This window comes from Erinaceus europaeus, chromosome 4, assembly GCF_950295315.1.
Source record: "Erinaceus europaeus chromosome 4, mEriEur2.1, whole genome shotgun sequence".
In the NCBI taxonomy this organism is placed as follows: Eukaryota; Metazoa; Chordata; class Mammalia; order Eulipotyphla; family Erinaceidae; genus Erinaceus; species Erinaceus europaeus.
In genome coordinates, this window is record NC_080165.1 from 126,102,347 (window position 1) to 126,115,691 (window position 13,345).

At 40.0% G+C, this 13,345-nt stretch overlaps 1 protein-coding gene across 4 annotated transcripts in view; it reads right to left on the minus strand.

Annotated features, from left to right (window-relative positions):
- NCOA7 (nuclear receptor coactivator 7) overlaps positions 1-13,345 on the minus strand; it is a 202,331-nt gene that overhangs the window by 138,689 nt on the left and 50,297 nt on the right. The gene's annotated exons all lie outside the window — the stretch shown is intronic.

Below are 13,345 nucleotides of genomic sequence, written 5' to 3' on the forward strand. Positions count from 1 at the left end.
TATAATAAACCAGCAAATAGAAGTAAAACATTTCCCTGTGAGTCATTCTTACAAATGCAAATGTGTGAAAATTCAAATTTGTAGCCAAATCAGACAGAAGTATATGTGCCCTAGGATCCAGGACTTATAACTAGAAACTGGATTAAGGGCTGAGTCCTTAAAACTGGGGAGTCTTTTTATCTTACTGCTTTCTCAGCCACCAAGTTGCAGATGCTACCATGATGCCAACCTGACTTCCCCAAACAGAGGACCTCACCAATGTACCCTGGGACCTTACCTCTCCAGAGCCCTGTCTCGCTAGGGAAAAATAGGGACAGGCCGGAGTATGGATCGACCTGCCAACACCCACGTTCAATGGAAAAGCAATTACAGGAGCCAGACCTTCTATCCCATAATGACCCTGGGTTCATGCTCCCAGAGGGATAAAGAACAGGAAAGCTTTCAAGGGAAGTGATCAGATAGGAAACTCTGGTGGTGGAAAGCATGTAATTATACCCCTATTATCCTATGGTCTTGTCGGTAATTTTTTATTTTATCAATAGATAAAAATTTTTGAAAAACTGTGGAGTGTAACACTAACTTGGGGCAACTAATGTCAGAATTGAATGGCATGGCTAGATGCCCAGTTGGTATAGCAGCATATCAGAGAACATCAGACTATGTCAGAGAACTTATCTTGAGCACTGCAGAGAAGATGGAAGGGAAACTGAAAAAGAAAAAAAGTATAAAACTAACACGCAGGCTTGGTCAGGTTACACTCCTGATGAAGCAAGGTATCCCTTGATAAGTTAGAAGAAATCATAGTAATACTAGTATAGAGACCCCCTAAGACAAAATAGTCACCAGTCACTTCCTCCCCTACAGTGCAGAACACTCGAGACTGCCAATTACCACTTATCATTTATGCGTGTACATCACTACTTTGGTATGTGAAGTTACTTATATTTTTGATCCATCATCCACTTGTTTATATGGGATATCCTAATATCCTTGTTTTGCTTTCCTCACCAGACAACATAGTTTTATTCTAGGGTCATTCCAGACTACAAGAAAGTGTCAGTCTTGTACCATGGTGTGTGGGGCCCAATGCAGAACACCACATACTGACATTTAAGTGAGTCATATATTGGCACTGTGTAAACATACCATCATTGCAATAAGTTACCTTTCTGGGTATTGTTAAATACACTACCCCTGGGAGTCGGGCGGTGGCGCAGTGGGTTAAGCGCATGTGGCGCAAAGCGCAGGGACCGGTGTAAGGATCCCGGTTTGAGCCCCCAGCTCCCCACCTGCAGGGGAGTCGCTTCATGGGTGGTGAAGCAGGTCTGCAGGTGTATATCTTTCTCTCCCCTCTCTCTCTGTCTTCCCCTCCTCTCTCCATTTCTCTCTGTCCTATCCAACAACAAAGCAACGTCAACAATGGCAATAATGACCGCAACGAGGCTGCAACAACTAGGGCAACAAAAAGGGGGAAAAATGGCCTCCAGGAGCAGTGGATTCATGGTGCAGGCACCGAGCCCAGCAATAACCCTGGAGGAAGAAAAAAAACAAAAATACACTACCCCTGCATATTGCTTGTGTGCTTCGTGTTCCTTTTATGGAGGGATTTTTATGTTAATTTTTTTGCCTTCATTTTATTTATTTATTTATTTATTAGTTAAGGACTAAGAAGGATTTTATCACCTGAAGAACTGGTATTCTCTGCCCAGGAACAGGGGAAACCATGGAAATCTTATACTACTGGTCATGTAGTTGTGCTGAGTCAATGGCACAACTAATGGCATGCAGCTCAGATTCATATTTCCCATGCTAATACATATGTTACCTTCTCTATACCTTGCATTCCTTTTTTTTTAAGTTTTTGTGTATAAAATGGAAACACTGACAAGACCATAGGATAAGAAGAGTACAGTTGCACACAATTTCCGTCACTGGAACTCCATATCCCATTCCCTCTCCTGATACCTTCCCTATTCTTTATCCCTCTGGGAGTATGGACCCAGGGTCATTATGGGGTGCAGAAAGTCGAAGGTCTGGCTCCCCATCTACCAAGGAGTTGCTTCACAGGCGTTGAAGCAGATCTGCAGGTGTCTTTCTCGCCCCCTCTCTGTCTTCCCCTCCTCTTTCCATTTCTCTGTCCTATCCTACAACTACATCAATAACAATAACAATAATAACTACAACAATAAAAAACAACAAGGGCAACAAAAAGAAAAACAAATAAATAAATGAAAATTTTATTTATAGGAAAGAAACACTGACAAAACCATAGAATAAGAAGGGTACAGCTCCCCACACCTATGGACATCTAATCTTTGACAAAGGGGTCCAGACTATTAAATGGGGAAAGCAGAGTCTCTTCAACAAATGGTGTTGGAAACAATGGGTTGAAACATGCAGAAGAATGAAACTGAACCACTGTATTTCACCAAATACAAAAGTGGATCAAGGACTTGGATGTTAGACCAGAAACTATCAGATACTTAGAGGAAAATATTGTCAGAACTCTTTGCTGCATACATTTTAAAGACATCTTCAATGAAATGAATCCAATTACAAAGAAGACTAAGGCAAGTATAAAACTATGGGACTACATCAAATTAAAGAGCTTCTTCACAGCAAAAGAAACCACTACCCAAACCAAGAGATCCCTCACAGAATGGGAGAAGATCTTTACATGCCATACATCAGACAAGAGTTTAATAACCAACATATATAAAGAGTTTGCCAAATTCAACAACAAGACAACAAATAACCCCATCCAAAAATGGGGGGAGGACATGGACAGAATATTCACCACAGAAGAGATCCAAAAGGCCGAGAAACACATGAAAAAATGTTCCAAGTCTCTGATTGTCAGAGAAATGCAAATCAAGACAACAATGAGATACCACTTCACTCCTGTGAGAATGTCATACATCAGAAAAGGTAACAGCAGCTAATGCTGGAGAGGGTGTGGGGTCAAAGGAACCCTCCTACACTGCTGGTGGGAATGTCAATTGGTCCAACCTCTGTGGAGAACAGTCTGGAGAACTCTCAGAAGGCTAGAAATGGACCTACCCTATGACCCTGCAATTCCTCTCCTGGGGATATATCCTAAGGAACCCAACACATCCATCCAAAAAGATCTGTGTACACATATCTTCTTGGCAGCACAATTTGTAATAGCCAAAACCTGGAAGCAACCCAGGTGTCCAACAACAGATGAGTGGCTGAGCAAGTTGTGGTCTATATACACAATGGAATACTACTCAGCTGTAAAAAATGGTGACTTCACTGTTTTCAGCCGATCTTGGATGGACCTTGAAAAATTCATGTTATGTGAAATAAGTCAGAAACAGAAGAATGAATATGGGATGATCTCACCCTCAGGCAGAATTTGAAAAACAAGATCAGAAAAGAAAACAGAAGTAGAACCTGAAATGGAATTGGCATATTGTACCAAAGTAAAAGACTCTGGGGTGGGGGTGGGTGGGTGGGGAGAATACAGGTCCAAGAAGGATGACAGAGGACCTAGTGGGGGTTGTGTTGTTATATGGGAAACTGGGAAATGTTATGCATGCACAAACTATTGTATTTACTGTTGAATGTAAAACATTAATTCCCCAATAAAGAAATAAAAAAATAATAAAAGAAGGGTACAGGCTCCACACAATTCTTACCACCAAAACTCTGTATCTCAATTGGTTACTTTTTTCCCCCAAGTTTATATGTTTTAATTACCTAGATGCCACATAAACTATCTGGTAGTTGTCTTTCACCTCTTTATTTCACTCAGTATAATTACCTCCAGTTCCATCTATTTTGCCCCAAGTGACAAATTGTCATCTTTTCTGATTGTAGAATAGTTATCTCACGGGGTTACCCATAATTTCTTTGTCAAGTAATCTGCTGATCAGCATTTAGGCTGCTTCCACTCTTTGGCTACTGTGAGTAATGCAGCTACGAACATCAGAGTGCATATGTGCCTTTGAATTAATGTTTTCCTATCCTCTAGATGAATCAAATCACTAACTTCTACTGTCCTGAACAAGAGGGCAGCTGATCAATCTCTGAAATCCAGAGAAGTGGGCTGAACCCCTGGCCAAAATTCTCAAGTTTTCTCTCCAATCAAAGATTATGTCAATGGTTCTGGTTACTACCATATGAGTTATGGACAATGAAAACTTGCAGGAGTCAAATATTTAAACAGATTTATGTTATCAAGAAGCGAAAGATCAGAAAGTAGGTAACTAGAAAGTTCAGGTCCTCAAAGTACTACTCAAGGTTGTCAAAGGACATCAGACAAGTGTCAGCCACTTTCAGTCAAACTGCTGGATTCCCTATGGCTGACAAGGTAATGTATTCTCCCTCCTACCAGAAGAGCAAGAGCCTGTCTTTCCTGTTTAGCAGGATCCAGTGCAGCAGACCACTGACCATGGTGTGCTCCCTTCCCCAAATGGGAGTTGTTGCTCCCATCCAATCAGGGTAATTCCCATTTAGAAGACTGCCTAACTACCAGAAACATTTGCTCTTACTAATCCAGGAAAATAGGATGTAGCTGGGGCAATTTTACTGTCACTGCACAAAGTCTATAGGACTCCTTTACCCCTTCTCAGGGAAACAGCTGGTAGAGCCTATGGATCCCAGAGTTTGCCAGAATCTGCCTCTGCCTGTTCAATCCATTGATTTGGCTTTTCACTTGAAAAACTGAGATGTCTGCTGCTTATGGCTGGCCTTTCAAACTGTGAAGCCAAGTATAACAGCTCTTACCAAGATTTTTCATCTCCAGGCTGAATGTCTCCAGTATCTTTCATTTCTCCTTATATGAGATACATGTTTATACCTCAATTATAGCTGTTGGTTTCAAATGAACAGGGTTCAGTATTTGAGTATAACATCAGGGGCCTGAGCAGAAAAGCTTGGCATTCTATTATCTTCTCCCTCTCCCAAGCTGTAGTGCACAGTATCTGGTGTGGAGTGGCCTTTTAGTAGACTTGGATGGGAAAAATAGGGATGAGGGATAGAGAAAGAGATGAAATGAAATAAAAGAAGAAAGGATGATGGGAAAAGGCAGAAAAAAAAAGGACAAGTGGCCAGTGGATGAGAAGAGGAAAAGAAAAGCAAAGCTGACATAAGCCAGGACATTTCAAAATGCCAGTCCTTTTTTTTTCTTCTTAGTGATTTAATATTGACGTACAAAATTACAAGATAACAAGGGAACAACTCCACACCATTCCCACCATCAGAGTTCTGGATCCCCAGTCCCTCCATTGTAAGCTACAGCAGTTCTCCCAAGGTTGCAAATATGGGTTAACTATTATTTATACATCTGTCTATATTTGTATATACTTGGCCATATATATATATATATATATATATATATATATATATATATATATCCCATTTATAAACATCTAAACGCCCCTCCCTCTTTCCTCCTCTCTCTCCAATTCCTGATGGAGTTGGAGTTCAGAGTATAAAAAAGAAATTTTGAGTATAGATCAAATAATTTTGAGTACAGATCAAAATTATTTTGGGGTGAGGAGTCGGGCTGTAGCGCAGCAGGTTAAGCGCAGGTGGCACAAAGCACAAGGACCGGCATAAGGATCCCGGTTCGAACCCCAGCTCCCCACCTGCAGGGGAGTCGCTTCACAGGCGGTGAAGCAGGTCTGCAGGTGTCTATCTTTCTCTCCTCCTCTCTGTCTTCCCCTCCTCTCTCCATTTCTCTCTGTCCTATCCAACAACAACAATAATAACTACAACAATAAAGCAACAAGGGCAACAAAAGGGAATAAATAAATTAAATAAATATTTTTAAAAAATTATTTTGGGGTGCAGAAAGTGAGAGTTCTGGCTTCTGTAATTGCTTCTCTGCTGGATATGAGCATTGGGCAGGTCAATTCAGATGCCCAGCCAGTAGAAGTCTTTTTATAGCAAGTGTTTAATAGCAGAGTAGCAGAATTCCATAATAAAAACACTATTTGTAGGAGTGTCACAGGGAACACATATTTTGTAAAAGGAGCCCTAATTTGGAATAACTATCAAGATTTTAATTACAAGTAGACTTAAATCACTGCTAAAAATTTATTTTACAGAAATGTTCACACACACACACACACACACATACACACACACATACCACTTTACAATACAATCCAGTGCCAGTGCAACAATGTTAGAGTGAACAAATAGAGTCATCATGAAAAGATATCTATCTACACCTGCCACTGAGTGAGAAAAAAAAGTATAGAGCAATACAATCTATTGTAGAGAGCAGGAGAGAAAACTTAATTATATATGTAGGAGTATTTCTCCAAAGAGATATAAAAAATATTGCCCAGGTTACCTTTAGAGAACAAAGAGAAGATCAGAAGATAAGTCACATATGCTATTCTCTTTTACTTTTTGGATTTCTTATAGCTACCACTATGGTTTCAAGCCAAGAAAAGGTATGAGCCCTTGCAATCAGTTAAAAAAAAAAAAATATATATATATATATATATATGTATATCTTTATATATCTTTTCTTGCTTTCTTTGCTATTCTTCTAGTCTCTATGTTTTTTGTTTGTTTGTTTTGTTTTTTTAGCAAGAATACTCCTACAAGACATAGTTCCCTTAATCCAAAGTGTTTTGGTAGCAGAGGGATGCATTTACTCCAAGGTTCTGCAGTCACAGAAAAGCAAGACTTCAGGAAATCCTCTTGAGGACCCAGCAGTGAAAGCAGGAATGAGCCAGGGGCTAGGAGGCCATAGCGGACATTTTCCAATTCTGATTTCATTTGATTCTTCAGCTGTAATAACACAAACATCAGCCTCCCTCTGATTTTCTTAATGCCACTCCTTCCTCATGATGAAGGACCTCTCCATCTCAATTATCCTGTGTTTGTGTTAAAAAAAAAGAGGGTCGCTGTGGTTAGTAAACAATGCCCTGGGGGAATGCTAACAGTAAGAGACTAGAAAGGTTGGCAGACTTTGAAACATGCAGGTTTTGTACCAGTCACATGTTTAGAATTTATTTCAAGGATTATGAGAAGTCACTGGAAGGTTTAGTCTGGAAGATGAAGCCATACAGATTGTATTTTAAGTTTATCTTTGGTTCTTATGTTTAAAATGACTGATAAAGGACAAAGGTGGGGACCAGGTGGTGGCATCCTTGGTTAAACACACACATTATAGTGCACAAAGACACAGGTTCAAGCTCCCAGTACCCATCTGGAGGGGCAAAATGGTGAAACAGTATTGCAGGTTTCTCTCTCTCTCCCTTTCTTCCTCCTCCTTCCCCCTCAATTTCTCTGTTTCTATCCAATAATAAATATTTTTTTAATTTCCTTATTGGGGGATTAATGGTTTACAGTTAACAGTAAAATACAATAGTTTGTACGTGCATAGTATTTCCCAGTTTTCCACATAACAACTCAACCCCCACTAGGTTCTTCTCTGCCGTCATGTTCCAGGACCTGAACCTCCCCCCAACCCTGTCCCACCCAAGTCTTTTACTTTGGTGCAATACACCAATAAAAATATTTTTTTTTAAAAAGAAAAGTTAGGGAGTCAGGCGGTAGTGCAGCGGTTAAGTGCACATGGAGTGAAGCTCAAGGACTGGCGTAAGGATCCTGGTTCAAGCCCCCGGCTCCCCACCTACAGGGGAGTCGCTTCACAGGCGGTGAAGCAGGTCTGCAGGTGTCTGTCTTTCTGTCCCCCTCTCTGTCTTCCCCTCCTCTCTCCAACAATGACGACATCAGTAACAACAACAATAATAATACAACACCAATTAAAAAAAAGCAAGGGCAACAAAAAGGATAATAAATATTTTAAAAAGTTAAAAGAAAAAAGACAAAGGTGGGAGGTAGAAACCAATGAAAAGCTACAGCAGCAATTCAGAAGAGATGGTAGTAGTTAGAAGCCAGAGGGAGTGTACATATTTAGGTACGTTCTGAAGGTGAAGCCAGCAAATTGGGCTTGTTTATGGACTAATATATCCAGTGAGGGAAGGAAAAGTGAAAACCAACACCTGGATGAGTAGGGATGGAGAAGATTTGGGAGTGGACAAAAACCTGCTTGCCACAAATTTTATTTTTATTTCAAAAGGGATGACTCTCAAATAATACCTCTCGTTCCGAATTATGCTTTTTCTCCTGTGCATATCCAACCACTAGTCCACTTCTCCATATACTCTGGAAGCTGACATAGGTAATGTATGCACTTAACCAGGTGCGCCACCTCCCGATCCCTTGGAAGCTGACCTTTGTATGCCACGCCCACCAACAAGTTGATTTTCCCTGACAAGTTACCTGTCTTACAGGAGGGCCACTATCCACTCAGCTGTTTATGTAGAAAACTAGACCTTGGGTTCTGCTCCACCTAGACCTGCACATTTCACCACTACTGTTTCCTGTTGATTTTTACCTTCTATTTTTATTTTATTTATTTATTTATTTATTTTGCCTCCAGGGTTATCGCTGGGGCTCTCAGTGCCTGCACTACGAACCCACTGCTCCTGAAGGCCTTTTTTTTTTTTTTTCCTGTTTTATTGCATAGGACAAAGAGAAATTGAAGGAGGAGGGGGAGATAGAGAGGGAAAAAGAAAGACACCTGAATACCTCTTCACCGCCTGTGAAGCGAACCCCCCTGCAGATGGGAAGCCGGGGGCTCCAATTGGAATCTTTGAGCGAGTCCTTGCGCTTTGTACAATGTGTTTAACTCCTTGCACTACAGCCCTCCCCCTCCCCCTTCTATATTTATACATGCAGTTCTCTGTGAAGAATATTCCCTCACTCTCGACCCAATTAATTCAGTTCAAATATTATTTCCTTACAAAAGATTTCCTGAATCATCAGACATTGTCAAGTCCTCCTACTTTGTCTCTATGTTACTATCTACTTTTTCACTGTAGTAATTATCAACAGTATCACTGAATCATCATTACTACAATTAGTTGTTTAATATCTAGCTCCATTATTAGAATTAAACTCTATGGTGGAAAGGATAATGTCTTTCTCTTTGTAATATATTCAGAGCTAAGTACAGTATTCAGGATACACACTAGTAGCAAAATACACATTTGCTAAATTAATTAATCAATAATTCCCTAACTATTAAATTACTCCAGTTAAATAACAATCCATCAAAGCTCAGTAACTCATCTTTATCAAGAAACTACCGTATGTGGTTTTTATGATAGTTTCTCATTTTAAACATCAATCAAAATAAAGAATCACATTAATAAATAAATCTAAATTATCTGAAGATTACTCAGTCAACAAAGATCTTTATTGTTTCTATAAAATTCCTAATAGCTAGGAAAGACTATATACTATGCCCACATATCATATATATATATATTTTTTTTTTTGCCTCCAGGGTTATTGCTGGGGCTTGGTGCCTGCACCATGAATCCACTGCTCCTGGCGGCCTTTTCTTTTTTCCCCCTTTTGTTGCCCTTGTTGTTGTAGACTTGTGGTTATTATTGTTGTTGATGATGTCGTTTGTTGTTGGATAGGACAGAGAGAAATGGAGAGAGGAGGGGAAGACAGAGAGGGGGAGAGAAAGATAGATACCTGCAGACCTGCTTCACTAACTGTGAAGCAACTCCCCTGCAGGTGGGGAGCTGGGCATATCATATTTTTTAAGTCACTTTAATTCTATCTAACAATGGTTTCAGACATACAGGTGCTTCACAGGAATGTAGTCAAAATCAAACACTTGTGTTTATTAAAAAACAAGGTACTTGGGGCTGAGTGGTGGTGCACCTGGTTGAGTGTACATGCTACAATATGCAAGGACCCTGGTTCAAGCCGCCAGTCCCCACCTATGGGGGGGAAGCTTGACCAGTGGTGAAGCAGTGCTATAGGTGTCTCTATGTCTCTCCCCCCTCTATCTCTCGATTTATGGCTATATCTAGCCAATAAAGAAATAAAGATAATTTTAAAAAAAAGCACCAGTATGATTTTTTAATACTCTCCTTAGCGTATATCAAAGTATATCTTACCCTTAGATATTTGTAATTTCATAATACTTGCCTTCCAAAATATTTTATGTTTTATGGAAGTAGAAACGTTACAGTTAATATGGCAGAAGTTTTATTTAAGGTTATTACTTCTCATAAGAAGCAACTTTGTGCAGTCAACAAACAAGGAAGGGACAGAAGGAAGGCTAAAATAAGCTATAAATTCTCTGTAGGAAGAAGTTAAGGGCTGAATTGAATCTTTAAATGGTTTTCAGAAGGATCAGAGCTTCTCAGTAGGCAGATTCGTAGGCAGATTCCGTTTAATAGAACTGTAAATTGATTTGGGGTCATTCCTGGGGTATGCTGATAACAAAGGTGTGGATTATGCTGCTGCTGATGATAACTCTCCTGACTTCTAAAATGTTTGTTACCTATTTAGGGAGGGAGGAGAGGGAGTGGGGGGGAGAGAGAGAGAAGAAAGAGGTCTTCCTGATAACATGTCTTTCCTGGTTTCTTTTTGTTAATTTCTTATTTCTTATTCATTAAGGTTAAACTGTATATAACATTCAATATTTAAGACTTCGGATTAACAAACTACCAAGTTTTTAGTGACAACAGTTTAACACAGTTGCAACACAAAGTAGAGCTAATTTTTTCCTTTCCTTCTTTCTTCCTATCTTTCCCTCTTTTCCTTCTTCCCTCCCTTCCTTCCTTCCTTCCTTCCTTCACTTCTTCCTCCTTTCCTTTCTCTTTCTTTCTCTTACTCTTTCTATACCAGAATTATCAAAACCATCTATGAAAAGTAACTTGTCCAGACACATGGTCAAGGGGTTCATACTCAATAGAAGAAAACTTGAAATGATTTTTTAGTGACTTCAAGGCTCTAAGCAGGCATCTTCAGCAATACTTTGTATTTACATTTCAATAGATGACTGCAACTATTTTTAAAAGAAAGCCATGGAAGTACACAGTAGACAGTATTAAAGAAGTGACCCAAATGGTGGGTTTTTCTCAAAGAACAAAAGCAGGTGCCTGTGCACCCGCAACATGATCTTTCCTTTGTGTGAAACTCTTCTCCTTTGTTCTCTCTGATATCTGAAGGCAAATTATGTAAGCTTAAAGTTGCAGTTAAAAAATCTAATTTTTCTCATCATTAAAAAAAAAACACAGCTGATTTGGCACAATAAAAAGAAACATTTCCCACTAAAAAAAATGTCAAAAAAAATAATGTCACTGAAATGAAGATGATTCTGTCCCCAATGACCTCACCAGCATCTGCTTCAATTACCTCCTGAAATGAAATAACCAAATTACTGTTCAGCTTTCAGCTGTGCTAACAAGATTAATCTGGTGTAACAAAATTCATCTGTTTTAAATTACCTATTAGGCTACTTTTTTAAAAAAAAACTTCTAACTATAAATTGGAAGAACATGCACCATTGTTGTCAAAACCAACATTTTCTTGCATAAAGAAAAAGCACTAACAGTGACTAAAATCGTATACAACAGTGAGTTAAATCATGTCACCCATTCAAAAGTGGGATCAATTTTGATTCTGTCTTACTTTGTAATAACAAGTATGCTCCTGAGAACATATCTGCAATCTGTATTATATTTTGCTATAGTCAGGTTTTCATTGATCTGGGCTAACTTTTTCAGAAAGATAGAGGAGATAGAGATAGACAGACAGACAGATAGATAGACAGGTAGATAGATATGGACAGGGACCACAGCACCAAATCTTCTCCCCATGCTGAGAGGACCTAGGCTTGAATCTGGGACAGGCGCATGGCAATTCAGATACATTTCCAGGAGCTACCTTACCAGGTCCCAGGTGTGTATATGTATGTATTAATGAATTAGATTGAGATAGAAATCACAAGAAAAGGGGAAGGTAGAGCAGAAGAGAGAAAGAGAGACACCCGCAGCACTGCTTTGCTGCTCTTGAAGCTTTCCCCCTGCAGGTGGGGACTGGAGGCTTAAACATGGGCTCTTCTTCTTCTAGCGTTTGCCCTTCTTCCGTAGCCAGTCAACAGCGTCAGGTTGAGCCTGATGTAAAGTTTCGAGACCTCCTTTGAATCTGGAGAGGAGGCAGTCATTGACTATGTGGGTCATAGTCTGCCTGTAGCCGCAGGGGCAGTTCGGGTCGTCTCTGGCTCCCCAGCGATGGAACATAGCAGCGCACCGGCCATGGCCTGTTCGATAGCGATTGAGGAGGGCCCAATCATAACGTGCTAGGTCAAAGCCGGGTTGACGCTTGCAGGGGTCTGTGATGAGGTGTTTGTTCTTTACCTCAGCTGACTGCCAACTCTGTTTCCAAGAGACTGGAACAGAGAAGTTTAGTGTAGGCGTAGGGGACCAGATTGGGTGACGAGACGTCAAGCGTTGGACAGGGTGGGCGAAGATATCCGCGTATATTGGCTCTTATGCATTGTAACGTGCATTTTACCAGGTGTGCCACTGCCCAGTCCCCATCTGTATTTTAAATGCTATATAGTCATTTAGAAATAATAATGAAGTTAAAACTTTTGCATAGAAAATTTCAAGTGTGAATAAAATTGGTCTGTAATTCACCTGTGTCCTACATTCACATGGCCATATTTTGTCCATCTACTCTGCCAACTATTCCATAAATAATATACTAAGATGTACCACTTAACGTTATTTACGTAATCCATATTCTTGCCCTCTGGTTCTCCTGTTTTTCTTTCTTTTTTTTTAATTTTTTTTTCTTTTTTCTTTTTTTTAAATATTTTTTTTAATATGTATTTTATTTATTTATTCCCTTTTGTTACCCTTGTTGTTTTATTGTTGTAGTTATTATTGTTGTTGTCGTTGTTAGATAGGACAGAGAGAAATGGAGAGAGGAGGGGAAGACAGAGAGGAGGAGAGAAAGATAGACACCTGCAGACCTGCTTCAGCTTGTGAAGTGACTCCCCTGCAGGTGGGGAGCCGGGGTTCGAACCAGGATCCTTATGCCGGTCCTTGTGCTTTGCGCCACCTGCGCTTAACCTGCTGCGCTACAGCCCGACTCCCTCTCCTGTTTTTCATGCTACTCTCTACACCTAAACAATTTTTGTTTCACCATCACCAAACTATATTTTACATTTCAGTGCATGATAACCCCACCTCAAGGTCATTTGTTTTTCCTTTATTTCTTTTTCCTTCCACCCCCCCCCCCCCAAGCACTGCTCAGCCCTGGCTTATGTTAGACTGAATCTGGGACTTTAGAGCCTCAGGCATGAGAGTTTCTGCATAACCATTAAGCTATCTAACCACCACCCCCCACTCCCCCCCTTTTTTTTTTATCCTGAGCACTACTAAGCTCTGATTTATGGAGATACCAGAGACTGAACTTGGAACCTTGGAGTCATGAACATGGAAGTCTTTTGCATAATCATAATACTAACTTCCTG